Below are 17,633 nucleotides of genomic sequence, written 5' to 3' on the forward strand. Positions count from 1 at the left end.
GTCTCACCATTGTGTGGAGACAGCTCTACAGGTGAGGTCTCACCATTGTGTGGAGACAGCTCTAGAGGTGAGGTCTCACCATTGTGTGGAGACAGCTCTAGAGGTGAGGTCTCACCATTGTGTGGAGACAGCTCTAGAGGTGAGGTCTCACCATTGTGTGGAGACAGCTCTACAGGTGAGTTCTCACCATTGTGTGGAGACAGCTCTACAGGTCAGATTTCACCTGAGAATGGACACAGCTCTCCAGTGAGGGTTCACCAGTGAGTGGGCACAGCTCTAGAGGTGAGTTCTCACCATTGTGTGGAGACAGCTCTAGAGGTGAGTTCTCACCATTGTGTGGAGACAGCTCTATAGGTGAGGTCTCACCATTGTGTGGAGACAGCTCTAGAGGTGAGTTCTCACCATTGTGTGGAGACAGCTCTACAGGTCAGATGTCACCTGAGAATGGACACAGCTCTCTAGTGAGGGTTCACCAGTGAGTGGGCACAGCTCTAGAGGTGAGTTCTCACCATTGTGTGGAGACAGCTCTAGAGGTGAGGTCTCACCGTTGTGTGGAGACAGCTCCAGAGGTGAGTTCTCACCATTGTGTGGAGACAGCTCTATAGGTGAGGTCTCACCAAAGAATGTACACAACTCTCCATAAGAGGTCTCACCATTGTGTGGAGACAGCTCTACAGGTGAGGTCTCACCATTGTGTGGAGACAGCTCTAGAGGTGAGGTCTCACCATTGTGTGGAGACAGCACTAGAGGTGAGTTCTCACCATTGTGTGGAGACAGCTCTATAGGTGAGGTCTCACCATTGTGTAGAGACAGCTCTAGAGGTGAGGTCTCACCATTGTGTGGAGACAGCTCTACAGGTGAGGTCTCACCATTGTGTGGAGACAGCTCTAGAGGTGAGTTCTCACCATTGTGTGGAGACAGCTCTACAGGCCAGATTTCACCTGAGAATGGACACAGTTCTCTAGTGAGGGTTCACCATTGTGTGGAGACAGCTCTAGAGGTGAGTTATCACCATTGTGTGGAGACAGCTCTAGAGGTGAGTTCTCACCATTGTGTGGAGACAGCTCTACAGGTGAGTTCTCACCATTGTGTGGAGACAGCTGTAGAGGTGAGGTCTCACCATTGTATGGAGAAAGCTCTAGAGGTGAGTTCTCACCATTGTGTGGAGACAGCTCTACAGGTGAAGTCTCTCCATTGTGTGGAGACAGCTCTACAGGTGAGGTCTCACCATTGTGTGGAGACAGCTCTACAGGTGAGGTCTCACCATTGTGTGGGGACAGCTCTACAGGTGAAGTCTCTCCATTGTGTGGAGACAGCTCTAGAGGTGAGTTCTCACCATTGTGTGGAGACAGCTCTAGAGGTGAGTTCTCACCATTGTGTGGAGACAGCTCTACAGGTGAGATCTCACCATTGTGTGGAGACAGCTCTACAAGTGAGGTCTTACCATTGTGTGGAGACAGCTTTAGAGGTGAGTTCTCACCATTGTGTGGAGACAGCTCTAGAGGTGAGGTCTCACCATTGTGTGGAGACAGCTCTAGAGGTGAGTTCTCACCATTGTGTGGAGACAGCTCTACAGGTGAAGTCTCTCCATTGTGTGGAGACAGCTCTACAGGTGAGGTCTCACCATTGTGTGGAGACAGCTCTACAGGTGAGGTCTCACCATTGTGTGGAGACAGCTCTACAGGTGAAGTCTCTCCATTGTGTGGAGACAGCTCTAGAGGTGAGTTCTCACCATTGTGTGGAGACAGCTCTAGAGGTGAGTTCTCACCATTGTGTGGAGACAGCTCTGGAGGTGAGGTCTCACCATTGTGTGGAGACAGCTCTATAGGTGAGGTCTCACCATTGTGTGGAGACAGCTCTACAGGTGAAGTCTCTCCATTGTGTGGAGACAGCTCTAGAGGTGAGTTCTCACCATTGTGTGGAGACAGCTCTAGAGGTGAGTTCTCACCATTGTGTGGAGACAGCTCTACAGGTGAAGTCTCTCCATTGTGTGGAGACAGCTCTACAGGTGAGGTCTCACCATTGTGTGGAGACAGCTCTACAGGTGAGGTCTCACCATTGTGTGGAGACAGCTCTACAGGTGAAGTCTCTCCATTGTGTGGAGACAGCTCTAGAGGTGAGTTCTCACCATTGTGTGGAGACAGCTCTAGAGGTGAGTTATCACCATTGTGTGGAGACAGCTCTACAGGTGAAGTCTCTCCATTGTGTGGAGACAGCTCTACAGGTGAGGTCTCACCATTGTTTGGAGACAGCTCTACAGGTGAGGTCTCACCATTGTGTGGAGACAGCTCTACAGGTGAAGTCTCTCCATTGTGTGGAGACAGCTCTAGAGGTGAGTTCTCACCATTGTGTGGAGACAGCTCTAGAGGTCAGTTCTCACCATTGTGTGGAGACAGCTCTACCGGTGAGGTCTCACCATTGTGTGGAGACAGCTCTACAAGTGAGGTCTCACCATTGTGTGGAGACAGCTCCATAGGTGAGTTCTCACAATTGTGTGGAGACAGCTCTAGAGGTGAGTTCTCACCATTGTGTGGAGACAGCTCTACAGGTGAGGTCTCTCCATTGTGTGGAGACAGCTCTAGAGGTGAGTTCTCACCTTTGTTTGGAGACAGCTCTACAGGTGAAGTCTCACCATTGTGTGGAGACAGCTCTACAGGTGAAGTCTCCCCATTGTGTGGAGACAGCTCTAGATGTGAGTTCTCACCATTGTGTGGAGACAGCTCTAGAGGTGAGTTCTCACCATTGTGTGGAGACAGCTCTAGAAGCGAGGTCTCACCATTGTGTGGAGACAGCTCTACAGGTGAGGTCTCACCATTGTGTGGAGACAGCTCTAGAAGTGAGGTCTCACCATTGTGTGGAGACAGCTCTACAGGTGAGGTCTCACCATTGTGTGGAGACAGCTCTAGAGGTGAGTTCTCACCATTGTGTGGAGACAGCTCTACAGGTCAGATTTCACCTGAGAATGGACACAGCTCTCCAGTGAGGGTTCACCAGTGAGTGGGCACAGCTCTAGGGGTGAGTTCTCACCATTGTGTGGAGACAGCTCTAGAGGTGAGTTCTCACCATTGTGTGGAGACAGCTCTAGAGGTGAGTTCTCACCATTGTGTGGAGACAGCTCTATAGGTGAGGTCTCACCATTGTGTGGAGACAGCTCTAGAGGTGAGTTCTCACCATTTTGTGGAGACAGCTCTACAGGTAAGTTCTCACCATTGTGTGGAGACAGCTGTAGAGGTGAGGTCTCACCATTGTGTGGAGACAGCTCTATAGGTGAGGTCTCACCATTGTGTGGAGACAGCTCTAGAGGTGAGTTCTCACCATTGTGTGGAGACAGCTCTAGAGGTGAGTTCTCACCATTGTGTGGAGACAGCTGTAGAGGTGAGGTCTCACCATTGTGTGGAGAAAGCTCTAGAGGTGAGTTCTCACCATTGTGTGGAGACAGCTCTACAGGTGAAGTCTCTCCATTGTGTGGAGACAGCTCTACAGGTGAGGTCTCACCATTGTGTGGAGACAGCTCTACAGGTGAGGTCTCACCATTGTGTGGAGACAGCTCTACAGGTGAAGTCTCTCCATTGTGTGGAAACAGCTCTAGAGGTGAGTTCTCACCATTGTGTGGAGACAGCTCTAGAGGTGAGTTCTCACCATTGTGTGGAGACAGCTCTACAGGTGAGGTCTCACCATTGTGTGGAGACAGCTCCACAAGTGAGGTCTCACCATTGTGTGGAGACAGCTCTAGAGGTGAGGTCTCACCATTGTGTGGAGACAGCTCTAGAGGTGAGTTCTCACCATTGTGTGGAGACAGCTCTAGAGGTGAGGTCTCACCATTGTGTGGAGACAGCTCTAGAGGTGAGTTCTCACCATTGTGTGGAGACAGCTCTAGAGGTGAGTTCTCACCATTGTGTGGAGACAGCTCTACAGGTGAGGTCTCACCATTGTGTGGAGACAGCTCTACAAGTGAGGTCTCACCATTGTGTGGAGACAGCTCTAGAGGTGAGGTCTCACCATTGTGTTGAGACAGCTTTAGAGGTGAGTTCTCACCATTGTGTGGAGACAGCTCTAGAGGTGAGGTCTCACCATTGTGTGGAGACAGCTCTACAAGTGAGGTCTCACCATTGTGTGGAGACAGCTCTAGAGGTGAGTTCTCACCATTGTGTGGAGACAGCTCTAGAGGTGAGTTCTCACCATTGTGTTGAGACAGCTCTACAGGTGAAGTCTCTCCATTGTGTGGAGACAGCTCTACAGGTGAGGTCTCACCATTGTGTGGAGACAGCTCTACAGGTGAGGTCTCACCATTGTGTGGAGACAGCTCTACAGGTGAAGTCTCTCCATTGTGTGGAGACAGCTCTAGAGGTGAGTTCTCACCATTGTGTGGAGACAGCTCTAGAGGTGAGTTCTCACCATTGTGTGGAGACAGCTCTGGAGGTGAGGTCTCACCATTGTGTGGAGACAGCTCTATAGGTGAGGTCTCACCTTTGTGTGGAGACAGCTCTACAGGTGAAGTCTCTCCATTGTGTGGAGACAGCTCTAGAGGTGAGTTCTCACCATTGTGTGGAGACAGCTCTAGAGGTGAGTTCTCACCATTGTGTGGAGACAGCTCTACAGGTGAAGTCTCTCCATTGTGTGGAGACAGCTCTACAGGTGAGGTCTCACCATTGTGTGGAGACAGCTCTACAGGTGAGGTCTCACCATTGTGTGGAGACAGCTCTACAGGTGAGGTCTCACCATTGTGTGGAGACAGCTCTACAGGTGAGGTCTCACCATTGTGTGGAGACAGCTCTACAGGTGAAGTCTCTCCATTGTGTGGAGACAGCTCTAGAGGTGAGTTCTCACCATTGTGTGGAGACAGCTCTAGAGGTGAGTTCTCACCATTGTGTGGAGACAGCTCTACAGGTGAGGTCTCACCATTGTGTGGAGACAGCTCTACAGGTGAAGTCTCTCCATTGTGTGGAGACAGCTCTAGAGGTGAGGTCTCACCATTGTGTGGAGACAGCTCTACAGGTGAGGTCTCACCATTGTGTGGAGACAGCTCTAGAGGTGAGGTCTCACCATTGTGTGGAGACAGCTCTAGAGGTGAGGTCTCACCATTGTGTGGAGACAGCTCTAGAGGTGAGGTCTCACCATTGTGTGGAGACAGCTCTACAGGTGAGTTCTCACCATTGTGTGGAGACAGCTCTACAGGTCAGATTTCACCTGAGAATGGACACAGCTCTCCAGTGAGGGTTCACCAGTGAGTGGACACAGCTCTAGAGGTGAGTTCTCACCATTGTGTGGAGACAGCTCTAGAGGTGAGTTCTCACCATTGTGTGGAGACAGCTCTATAGGTGAGGTCTCACCATTGTGTGGAGACAGCTCTAGAGGTGAGTTCTCACCATTGTGTGGAGACAGCTCTACAGGTCAGATGTCACCAGAGAATGGACACAGCTCTCCAGTGAGGGTTCACCAGTGAGTGGGCACAGCTCTAGAGGTGAGTTCTCACCATTGTGTGGAGACAGCTCTAGAGGTGAGTTCTCACCATTGTGTGGAGACAGCTCTAGAGGTGAGTTCTCTCCGTTGTGTGGAGACAGCTCTAGAGGTGAGTTCTCACCATTGTGTGGAGACAGCTCTAGAGGTGAGTTCTCACCATTGTGTGGAGACAGCTCTACAGGTGAGGTCTCATCATTGTGTGGAGACAGCTCTACAGGTGAGTTCTCACCATTGTGTGGAGACAGCTCTATAGGTGAGGTCTCACCAAAGAATGTACAAAACTCTCCATAAGAGGTCTAACCAGTGGGTGGAGAGAGCTCTAGAGGTGGGGTCTCACCAGAGAATGGACACAGCTCTCCAGATGCGGTCTCACCAGAGAATGGACACAGCTCTCCAGTGAGGGTTCACCATTGTGTGGAGACAGCTCCATAGGTCGGATTTCACCTGAGAATGGACACAGCTCTCCAGTGAGGGTTCACCAGTGAGTGGGCACAGCTCTAGAGGTGAGTTCTCACCATTGTGTGGAGACAGCTCTAGAGGTGAGATCTCACCATTGTGTGGAGACAGCTCTAGAGGTGAGGTCTCACCATTGTGTGGAGACAGCTCTAGAGGTGAGTTCTCACCATTGTGTGGAGACAGCTCTAGAGGTGAGTTCTCACCATTGTGTGGAGACAGCTCTATAGGTGAGTTCTCACCATTGTGTGGAGACAGCTCTAGAGGTGAGTTCTTACCATTGTGTGGAGACAGCTCTACAAGTCAGATTTCACCTGAGAATGGACACAGCTCTCTAGTGAGGGTTCACCAGTGAGTGGGCACAGCTCTAGAGGTGAGTTCCCACCATTGTGTGGAGACAGCTCTAGAGGTGAGTTCTCACCATTGTGTGGAGACAGCTCTAGAGGTGAGGTCTCACCGTTGTGTGGAGACAGCTCTAGAGGTGAGTTCTCACCATTGTGTGGAGACAGCTCTAGAGGTGAGTTCTCACCATTGTGTGGAGACAGCTCTATAGGTGAGGTCTCACCAAAGAATGTACACAACTCTCCATAAGAGGTCTCACCATTGTGTGGAGACAGCTCTACAGGTGAGGTCTCACCATTGTGTGGAGACAGCTCTAGAGGTGAGGTCTCACCATTGTGTGGAGACAGCACTAGAGGTGAGTTCTCACCATTGTGTGGAGACAGCTCTATAGGTGAGGTCTCACCATTGTGTAGAGACAGCTCTAGAGGTGAGGTCTCACCATTGTGTGGAGACAGCTCTACAGGTGAGGTCTCACCATTGTGTGGAGACAGCTCTAGAGGTGAGTTCTCACCATTGTGTGGAGACAGCTCTACAGGCCAGATTTCACCTGAGAATGGACACAGTTCTCTAGTGAGGGTTCACCATTGTGTGGAGACAGCTCTGGAGGTGAGTTATCACCATTGTGTGGAGACAGCTCTAGAGGTGAGTTCTCACCATTGTGTGGAGACAGCTCTACAGGTGAGTTCTCACCATTGTGTGGAGACAGCTGTAGAGGTGAGGTCTCACCATTGTGTGGAGAAAGCTCTAGAGGTGAGTTCTCACCATTGTGTGGAGACAGCTCTACAGGTGAAGTCTCTCCATTGTGTGGAGACAGCTCTACAGGTGAGGTCTCACCATTGTGTGGAGACAGCTCTACAGGTGAGGTCTCACCATTGTGTGGGGACAGCTCTACAGTTGAAGTCTCTCCATTGTGTGGAGACAGCTCTAGAGGTGAGTTCTCACCATTGTGTGGAGACAGCTCTAGAGGTGAGTTCTCACCATTGTGTGGAGACAGCTCTACAGGTGAGGTCTCACCATTGTGTGGAGACAGCTCTACAAGTGAGGTCTTACCATTGTGTGGAGACAGCTTTAGAGGTGAGTTCTCACCATTGTGTGGAGACAGCTCTAGAGGTGAGGTCTCACCATTGTGTGGAGACAGCTCTAGAGGTGAGTTCTCACCATTGTGTGGAGACAGCTCTACAGGTGAAGTCTCTCCATTGTGTGGAGACAGCTCTACAGGTGAGGTCCCACCATTGTGTGGAGACAGCTCTACAGGTGAGGTCTCACCATTGTGTGGAGACAGCTCTACAGGTGAAGTCTCTCCATTGTGTGGAGACAGCTCTAGAGGTGAGTTCTCACCATTGTGTGGAGACAGCTCTAGAGGTGAGTTCTCACCATTGTGTGGAGACAGCTCTGGAGGTGAGGTCTCACCATTGTGTGGAGACAGCTCTATAGGTGAGGTCTCACCATTGTGTGGAGACAGCTCTACAGGTGAAGTCTCTCCATTGTGTGGAGACAGCTCTAGAGGTGAGTTCTCACCATTGTGTGGAGACAGCTCTAGAGGTGAGTTCTCACCATTGTGTGGAGACATCTCTACAGGTGAAGTCTCTCCATTGTGTGGAGACAGCTCTACAGGTGAGGAGACAGCTCTACAGGTGAGGTCTCACCATTGTGTGGAGACAGCTCTACAGGTGAAGTCTCTCCATTGTGTGGAGACAGCTCTAGAGGTGAGTTCTCACCATTGTGTGGAGACAGCTCTAGAGGTGAGTTCTCACCATTGTGTGGAGACAGCTCTACAGGTGAAGTCTCTCCATTGTGTGGAGACAGCTCTACAGGTGAGGTCTCACCATTGTGTGGAGACAGCTCTACAGGTAAGGTCTCACCATTGTGTGGAGACAGCTCTACAGGTGAAGTCTCTCCATTGTGTGGAGACAGCTCTAGAGGTGAGTTCTCACCATTGTGTGGAGACAGCTCTAGAGGTCAGTTCTCACCATTGTGTGGAGACAGCTCTACAGGTGAGGTCTCACCATTGTGTGGAGACAGCTCTACAAGTGAGGTCTCACCATTGTGTGGAGACAGCTCCATAGGTGAGTTCTCACAATTGTATGGAGACAGCTCTAGAGGTGAGTTCTCACCATTGTGTGGAGACAGCTCTACAGGTGAGGTCTCTCCATTGTGTGGAGACAGCTCTAGAGGTGAGTTCTCACCTTTGTTTGGAGACAGCTCTACAGGTGAAGTCTCACCATTGTGTGGAGACAGCTCTACAGGTGAAGTGTCTCCATTGTGTGGAGACAGCTCTAGATGTGAGTTCTCACCATTGTGTGGAGACAGCTCTAGAGGTGAGTTCTCACCATTGTGTGGAGACAGCTCTAGAAGCGAGGTCTCACCATTGTGTGGAGACAGCTCTACAGGTGAGGTCTCACCATTGTGTGGAGACAGCTCTAGAAGTGAGGTCTCACCATTGTGTGGAGACAGCTCTACAGGTGAGGTCTCACCATTGTGTGGAGACAGCTCTAGAGGTGAGTTCTCACCATTGTGTGGAGACAGCTCTACAGGCCAGATTTCACCTGAGAATGGACACAGCTCTCCAGTGAGGGTTCACCAGTGAGTGGGCACAGCTCTAGAGGTGAGTTCTCACCATTGTGTGGAGACAGCTCTAGAGGTGAGTTCTCACCATTGTGTGGAGACAGCTCTAGAGGTGAGTTCTCACCATTGTGTGGAGACAGCTCTATAGGTGAGGTCTCACCATTGTGTGGAGACAGCTCTAGAGGTGAGTTCTCACCATTGTGTGGAGACAGCTCTACAGGTAAGTTCTCACCATTGTGTGGAGACAGCTGTAGAGGTGAGGTCTCACCATTGTGTGGAGACAGCTCTATAGGTGAGGTCTCACCATTGTGTGGAGACAGCTCTAGAGGTGAGTTCTCACCATTGTGTGGAGACAGCTCTAGAGGTGAGTTCTCACCATTGTGTGGAGACAGCTGTAGAGGTGAGGTCTCACCATTGTGTGGAGAAAGCTCTAGAGGTGAGTTCTCACCATTGTGTGGAGACAGCTCTACAGGTGAAGTCTCTCCATTGTGTGGAGACAGCTCTACAGGTGAGGTCTCACCATTGTGTGGAGACAGCTCTACAGGTGAGGTCTCACCATTGTGTGGAGACAGCTCTACAGGTGAAGTCTCTCCATTGTGTGGAGACAGCTCTAGAGGTGAGTTCTCACCATTGTGTGGAGACAGCTCTAGAGGTGAGTTTTCACCATTGTGTGGAGACAGCTCTACAGGTGAGGTCTCACCATTGTGTGGAGACAGCTCCACAAGTGAGGTCTCACCATTGTGTGGAGATAGCTCTAGAGGTGAGGTCTCACCATTGTGTGGAGACAGCTCTAGAGGTGAGTTCTCACCATTGTGTGGAGACAGCTCTAGAGGTGAGGTCTCACCATTGTGTGGAGACAGCTCTAGAGGTGAGTTCTCACCATTGTGTGGAGACAGCTCTAGAGGTGAGTTCTCACCATTGTGTGGAGACAGCTCTACAGGTGAGGCCTCACCATTGTGTGGAGACAGCTCTACAAGTGAGGTCTCACCATTGTGTGGAGACAGCTCTAGAGGTGAGGTCTCACCATTGTGTGGAGACAGCTTTAGAGGTGAGTTCTCACCATTGTGTGGAGACAGCTCTAGAGGTGAGGTCTCACCATTGTGTGGAGACAGCTCTAGAGGTGAGGTCTCACCATTGTGTGGAGACAGCTCTAGAGGTGAGTTCTCACCATTGTGTGGAGACAGCTCTAGAGGTGAGGTCTCACCATTGTGTGGAGACAGCTCTAGAGGTGAGTTCTCACCATTGTGTGGAGACAGCTCTAGAGGTGAGTTCTCACCATTGTGTTGAGACAGCTCTACAGGTGAAGTCTCTCCATTGTGTGGAGACAGCTCTACAGGTGAGGTCTCACCATTGTGTGGAGACAGCTCTACAGGTGAGGTCTCACCATTGTGTGGAGACAGCTCTACAGGTGAAGTCTCTCCATTGTGTGGAGACAGCTCTAGAGGTGAGTTCTCACCATTGTGTGGAGACAGCTCTAGAGGTGAGTTCTCACCATTGTGTGGAGACAGCTCTGGAGGTGAGGTCTCACCATTGTGTGGAGACAGCTCTACAGGTGAAGTCTCTCCATTGTGTGGAGACAGCTCTAGAGGTGAGTTCTCACCATTGTGTGGAGACAGCTCTAGAGGTGAGTTCTCACCATTGTGTGGAGACAGCTCTACAGGTGAAGTCTCTCCATTGTGTGGACACAGCTCTACAGGTGAGGTCTCACCATTGTGTGGAGACAGCTCTACAGGTGAGGTCTCACCATTGTGTGGAGACAGCTCTACAGGTGAAGTCTCTCCATTGTGTGGAGACAGCTCTAGAGGTGAGTTCTCACCATTGTGTGGAGACAGCTCTAGAGGTGAGTTCTCACCATTGTGTGGAGACAGCTCTACAGGTGAGGTCTCACCATTGTGTGGAGACAGCTCTACAGGTGAGGTCTCACCATTGTGTGGAGACAGCTCTACAGGTGAAGTCTCTCCATTGTGTGGAGACAGCTCTAGAGGTGAGTTCTCACCATTGTGTGGAGACAGCTCTAGAGGTGAGTTCTCACCATTGTGTGGAGACAGCTCTAGAGGTGAGGTCTCACCATTGTGTGGAAACAGCTCTACAAGTGACGTCTCACCATTGTTTGGAGACAGCTCCATAGGTGAGTTCTCACAATTGTGTGGAGACAGCTCTAGAGGTGTGTTCTCACCATTGTGTGGAGACAGCTCTACAGGTGAGGTCTCACCATTGTGTGGAGACAGCTCTATAGGTGAGGTCTCACCATTGTGTGGAGACAGCTCTAGAGGTGAGGTCTCACCATTGTGTGGAGACACCTCTACAGGTGAAGTCTCACCATTGTGTGGAGACACCTCTACAGGTGAGGTCTCACCATTGTGTGGAGACAGCTCTACAGGTGAGGTCTCTCTTGAGAAGGGACACTGCTCTCCAGATGAGGTCTCACTTGAGGACTAGTTGCCTGTCCTTCTCACTGCACGGCTCCCCTGAAGGCTCTCCGTGCAGCCTTTTTTGCACATTATTGATAACACGAGGCGGCACACATCTGGACGCCACCACTGCCCTACCATCAGGCTCCAGAGGGAAGAGTAATGTTTAGCACTCTTTGGAGTTCATCAACTTCCTCTTCTAGGAACCTTCAGCTTGAGTTTTAGAAGTAAAAAAAAGTAGCAGTAATCAGAGGCAGCTGTGGCACTCACAGGCTCTCAGGCGGGATCACTTCTGATTTGTAGCAAATACCCACAGGAGTTGAATCACACAAGCATTCAGGAGCTTGGGTCTATAAGAGGCCCTCACAACTCACTTGAAAGGCCCCCGGGGCAACGGGCTCCTGCCCCTAGGCCTCCCTCTATGGCGCCGCCATTTTGAATGTCCCGCCATGCACTGGCACCATTTCAGGGCGGGGCCACAGACAGGCGCTTGGGAAGAGGGGTGCCAGCACAAATATTTTTACTTCCACAGTGTCTCTGCTGCTCACATTGTTCTGAGAAACTAAGTCGTTTCTTCCCTAAGGAGCGTTAATATTGGCTCATTAGCAGCGAGATGTTGCTATCGGCATTTGTAAGGTTTTTTTCTGCCCTCGCAACCACTGGGCTGTTTAACCCTCAAGAAAAGCAGCAGAAAGTCAGTGACAAAAGTTTATTTTTTCATTTCCTAGGTCTGCAGAGTGAGCTATAACACATCAGCCATTCCTCACTTTTCAGCCAACAGCATGTTGCATTGTGGGGCTTGTATTTTGTGTTGACATTTTCTCATGGGTTCAAAGCTCCAGAATGTAAAGTGATGTTGGCTAAAATGCCAGAACTGCCAGAAAGTGTTAAACATGACATGGAGCCATTTGTCTGTTGTGTTTAAAATGTTACAAAGTCATGAAGTCCATTTCAAAATCTGTTTGTGTCCTACCTAAAACCAAAAAATAAACAATGCTCAGATATTTTGTGAGGGTTCACTCTTTCTTCCACATCAGCTTTGTACATTTTTTTTGTCAATTGCGAAGTGGAAAGTTTTGCACCAAGCTTCACAACACATTAGAATATTGGAATGTTGGGAGCTCCATTGAAAACAATGGAGAGCTCCGGGCTTATAATGGCTGGTGTAAGCCCGGAGCTCCAACATTCCAATGCTTCTTTGTTCACAGCTCTGGCTGTGAACAAAGGCTTCAGGGAGCCTGAGGGGATTCCAATCCGCTCAGACTCCCATAAGGCTTTGTTCTTTTTTGCTAGAACATTCTGCCCTCTAGTTGCAGAATGTTCTAATAGCCTTATAGCCCTTCGTAGCTGGGCTATACCGGCTATTAAAGTCCCTCTCCCTTGTTAAAGGCCTTCACCTTCGGCTCGGGCCATTAACGCTGGAGAGGGCCTTTAATAGCTGGTATAGCCCTGTTAGACCTGGCACCTTGGCGTGAGTTTCCCTTCCACTTTTTGCTGATGTGCCTCAGATGTTTTTACTGGTGTCCGCTGCTCAGGGCACTGCGCCACGGCCAATCTGTGCCAGTGCCAGCCTCCCAATGTAAAGTGTGACTGTGATTGATGTTCATGATTGGTTCATTGGATTTACTGTCAGTCCCCAGTAAAATGCACCAGGAGTGCCAGGGCTTGTAAATGCCAATGCTGCTTGTGGGCCTGCAGCGCTGGTTGCCCCACCCACAGAAGCAGCCTTTTAAAATGTATCTAGGGTCTGCCATTGCAGAACCTGTGTGCAGTCTAGTACTGTCATGCTGGCTGGGCAAGTGCACACACTTGCCAGCCCCTAAACCTTCCCTTTGCTTCAAATTAGTCACCCCTATGGTAGGCCCAAGGGCAGGGTGCATTGTAAGTGCAAGGTAGGACATGCTCTGATGTATGTGGCATGTCCTAATAGTGAATTACAGCCAAATTCGATTTTCACTATTGTAAGGCTACCTGTTCTCTTAGGCCAAGATGGGCTGCTGGAATTATTACACTCTATAATCCCAGCAGGCCCAGGGAACATGGTAGAAAGTCAAGTTTAGTATGCCTGAACTCAGAATAATAAAATACTTCTTTTAGTAAAGTTTATTTTAATATCCTGTGTTTGCAAATGCTACTTTTAGAAAGCTAGCATTTGCTTGCCTAACCATTTCAGCCCGCCTCTGCTTGGATGTGTATCTGCCTGTCTGGGATATGTGAGTGACAGGGGGATGACAGGTGGTGAATGCAAGGATTACACCTTGGTGGGAGTGCCCCTGGACTCTGAATAGGGCTGTGCTCTGCCACCACAATGCTGGCTCCGCCCCCTGGGGAGCGACTGATGACTCAGCCGACACCTGGCCCAGGAAGGGCGAAGCACTGTCAACAAGGTACTCCTCGCTGCCCCTATCCACACAATGCTAGCTCCACCTCCTGTGGAGCGTCTGATGTGCCTGCCCCTCACAATGAAAGCAGAAACCAGAGTACACCCAACAAAGTGCTCAGAGACTGAAAGAAGTTATGCAGAGGCCCCCCTGGCCTACAAGAACAAAGAAAATGCTGTATAAAAGTTGGAGCCCTGCTCCTTGTAAATCAGATCCTGTTGACGCCAAGAAGAAACTCTGCCCGAAGAGAAGGACCTAGGAAAGCTGCATGGAGAAGTACTGTCTCTAAGCCTGAGAGACTGGACTGTGGTGGGTGCCTTGCTGCTGAAGGAGAGGAAAAGAAAGACTAGAAGAAACTTTGCTTTATTTCCTACTTGTGCATCTGACAATCTCCAAGGGCTTGCTGTGGAACTTGCCCCCTGAACTGCGCCCCGGGAACAGTGGGTGCTACCCCCCCCCTGAAAAGAGAAAGCTGCTGTGAGCTGTGCATCTGCCCTGCAACACTACTGAGGAAAAGCTGAGTGCGCCGTGAGAGAGTCACTGCGCTCTCTGAAAGGCCCTGGGCACCCCCGTCCCGCCGAGCACCGCAACTGCTATCTGGCAGGCCCCAGCTGACATCGAAAAGACCAGCCTCGCTGGCCCCAGCACAGTACCTGTCACCTGCCTAACTGCGGTCTGCACCGCAAGAATGGACCTTGCCTTGTCCCTGCCCCACAGAAGAAGAAGTTGCCCTGAAGCCCCAGCCGCCGCCGTTCGTAAGCTGCAGCGGCGTGGGGAGAGAAGGAATACACGCTGTGCGCAGAGAGGCTTTGTTCGCGCCTCACACTGCTGCCCGGGGCCCTGCCCCCTCTTGCCAGACCAGTAGCACCTCGCCGGAAGACCTGACCCTCAACGCAACGCCACCCTCCTGAGCCGAGCCGTAGCTCGAATCTACAGAGGAAGACACCGCGACGTGGGACCTGGAATCGACCCCGGCATTGTCCGCCCCGGACCCCCCCTCTCAAGAACTCTAAGGTACTGTGTTTGCTGAGGTGCGCCGCGCTCTGGACATGGAGTCCGTGAGGCGTGCACCCCTCGTCCCCTGTTGGCCCCCGCTCTGTGCGCTCTGAACTGTGAGACTCCGTGAAGCCGTCCCGCAGCTCAGTTTGAGTCGCACCGCCACCAGAACGCCTCGTACTCTCACCGCGTGGTACGCGTGACACGCGAGACGTGTGAGAGTTAGCGAGGCCCTTTTGCCGGTGGCATTACGAGACGCCTCTCAGCCCTACGAGGTGCACTAACTCCCCAAAGGGAGTCGGTACGCTGCAAACCTTGCCCAAGTCCTTGAGGGGCCACTTCTAAAAGATTGCCACACTTGACTGTCTGCTTTTTGAGGTTTCCAGACTCTGTGTGCATCATCCTAGTTAAGTTGATCAAGCCCGGAGCGTGCGCTGAGAATTGTGCGCTTGTGGCTGGGAGGCCGGTACGTCTCATTACGGCCATTGTAGTGTACGCCGCGAAAGGCGTGAGGGGTGATAGGGCCTTGAATTAAGAACCGAACGAAGCACACAGAAGCGCTAGGGAGCACTGTACTCTCCTGGAACTGGGTAGAAGGCCCCAAAGATTGCATTCAAGAACTGTGGCACCCCTTTTGAAGTGTAAGAACTATTTTTAAAGCTGAACAAGAACTGTGGCAACCTGAACAAGTAACTGGAACCATTTTGAACTGTACCAAGACTGTATTTACAAGCCTGCTTTAAATCTATATACAGGAGATATATTTTTACAAGAATACAGTCTGGTGTCATTGTGTGGTGGGTTGGTGGTTATTGTGTGTGATACTGCAAATGTTTAACCCTATGTGCTCTTAAGATTAGCCTTGACTGCTTGCGCCACACTACCTAGAGGGTAAGCAGGGGTTATTTTTGGGGGGTAATCCTTTGCCCTGACTTAGAGGAGAGGGTCCCTGCTTGTCGTCAGTGCTGCACTGCGCCAACCAGAGACCCCCAAGTCGAACATTGGACGCAGCGGTAAGGATTGCGAATTTACATTTGCAGTGTCCATACAGTGATTATGGACCATTGCATAGTGATACAATCCAGTAACTTAGCCACAGAATTTTTAATTGTTTTTCTTTGCTGGAAGAAGAAGATCCCTTTTGTTTGAAGCCATGCCTGGCACCAACAGCGTGGAGAGGGCAGTATCTGTAGCCTCTGAGGTGTTGGAGATAGAATGGGATGCGTCAAAGTTGGATGACTACACAAAAAAAGAACTGACGTTCTTTTGCAAAAAATTCAAGGTTCCACGTACAGGGTGCAAGAGCAAGGAGGATTACTACAAGGCCCTGAAAGACTGGATGGAATCAAGGAATGGACCTGAGGATCTTGTGGTACATGAAAGAGCAGACAGCGTCCATAGCTTTGGCAGAGGCCTGTCGCCAGAGGAGCTGGCAGACAGACAGGCAACCAGGGATCATGAAATGTAGCTGGCAGAGTTAAAATTTAAGGGCCAACTGGAGCTTGAGAGCAAAAGAATGGCTCTGGAAGAGCGAAGAATCCAAGTGGATCATGAGATAAGACTGAGGGAGATGAGTCTGAAGGAGAAAAGTTTGGAGCATCCTCCCTCTGGTGGCAGCACAACGCCGGTGCAGGTAGTGTCCAGGGTATACATACCCAAAGATGTAGTTAAGGAGTTCTTTAAGGGGGATGACATAGGACAGTGGTTTAGGGCATATGAGGTAGCCATGTCCTCCCACCGGGTCCCTGACAAGGATTGGGGAGCGGGGTTTTGGGGGAGGTTCCTTCGCGAAGGGCGGGACACCCTACTAGATTTATCCACTGAAGAACAGAGTTCCTATCCCCACATGAAAGAGGCCTTAATGACCAGGTATGGGCTTACCCCTGAAATGTACAGACAGAAGTTCAGGGGGTATGAAAGGCGTCCTGGGAGTACGTATGTGGAGTATGTGACTGGTTTTTGCAGAGCACTGGATGGTTGGGTGACGGGTAGCAAAGTAAATGATTTTCAGGGGCTTCTTGATTTAATGGCATGGGAGCACTTGTCACAACATTGTTTTTCTGAGCTACGCCAGCACCTAATTGATAGCAAGCTATCCAACCCGAGAACTACTTGCCCTCTAACACTAAGAAATATGGGCAGGTGGTGACCATCAATGGTAAGAAAGCTGAGGCTCTTAGAGATACAGGAGCCAGTGTGACTGCAGTGAGGCAGCACCTGGTGTCTCAAGAGCAGGTTGTACCCCATGCCTACTGTAGGGTTATCAATGCTGATAATTCAGAGAGTCAGTGTCCGAGTGCTCAAGTTCCCTTCGAGTGGGGGGGGGGTCTCTGGTACTCTGCAGGTTTGTGTGAGAACGGCCATGCCTGCAGACTGTTTGATAGGGAATGACCTGGAAGACTCACCTTGGGAAAAGGTAGAGAAGACGACCCACCTGAGGATGGTGGGTCTGCCTGACTGGGCGTGCGTGACCACCCGGTCAATGGCAGCCAGTAGGGGTGCTCAAGAGGTCCTGGAGCCTGAGAGGGAGGCCCAGGAACCGGCCTTAGAGAGAAGGCGCAGGAGGCGCTGGAAACCGGCCCCTGAAGTTCCCACGGTCCAGGAGGGAGCAGACCTTGAGGGGGATGCCCTGGAGCCTACTGGGGAACAGATTGCTGAACTGGGGGACCTGCCTGAGCTGACCCATTGGCAGCAGGAAGGAGGCCCCTCCAGGGAGGAATTCTGCAGGGAGCAGAAAGAATGCCCTTCTCTCGTGGGTATGCGGCAGCAGGCTGCAGACCAGGCCAATGGTGTTCAGGCCAAGACACATTATGTGTACTGGGAGAATGACCTCCTGTATTCAGAGCCTAAGGCTGCTGAACCTGGGTCAGCCCGTGTGCTGTTGGTACCCCAGAAGTTACTACTTTTCGGTATTCACAGAGGTAAACCCTTACCCATATCTCTTGGCACCCATCACCCTAGCCGTACCCCCTGCTTTCCTCTTCTGTGTACAGTAAGACCCTTAAGTATGCCTCCCAGCATTCAT

Source organism: Lissotriton helveticus, chromosome 3_2 (assembly GCF_964261635.1).
Source record: "Lissotriton helveticus chromosome 3_2, aLisHel1.1, whole genome shotgun sequence".
Classification (NCBI taxonomy): Eukaryota; Metazoa; Chordata; class Amphibia; order Caudata; family Salamandridae; genus Lissotriton; species Lissotriton helveticus.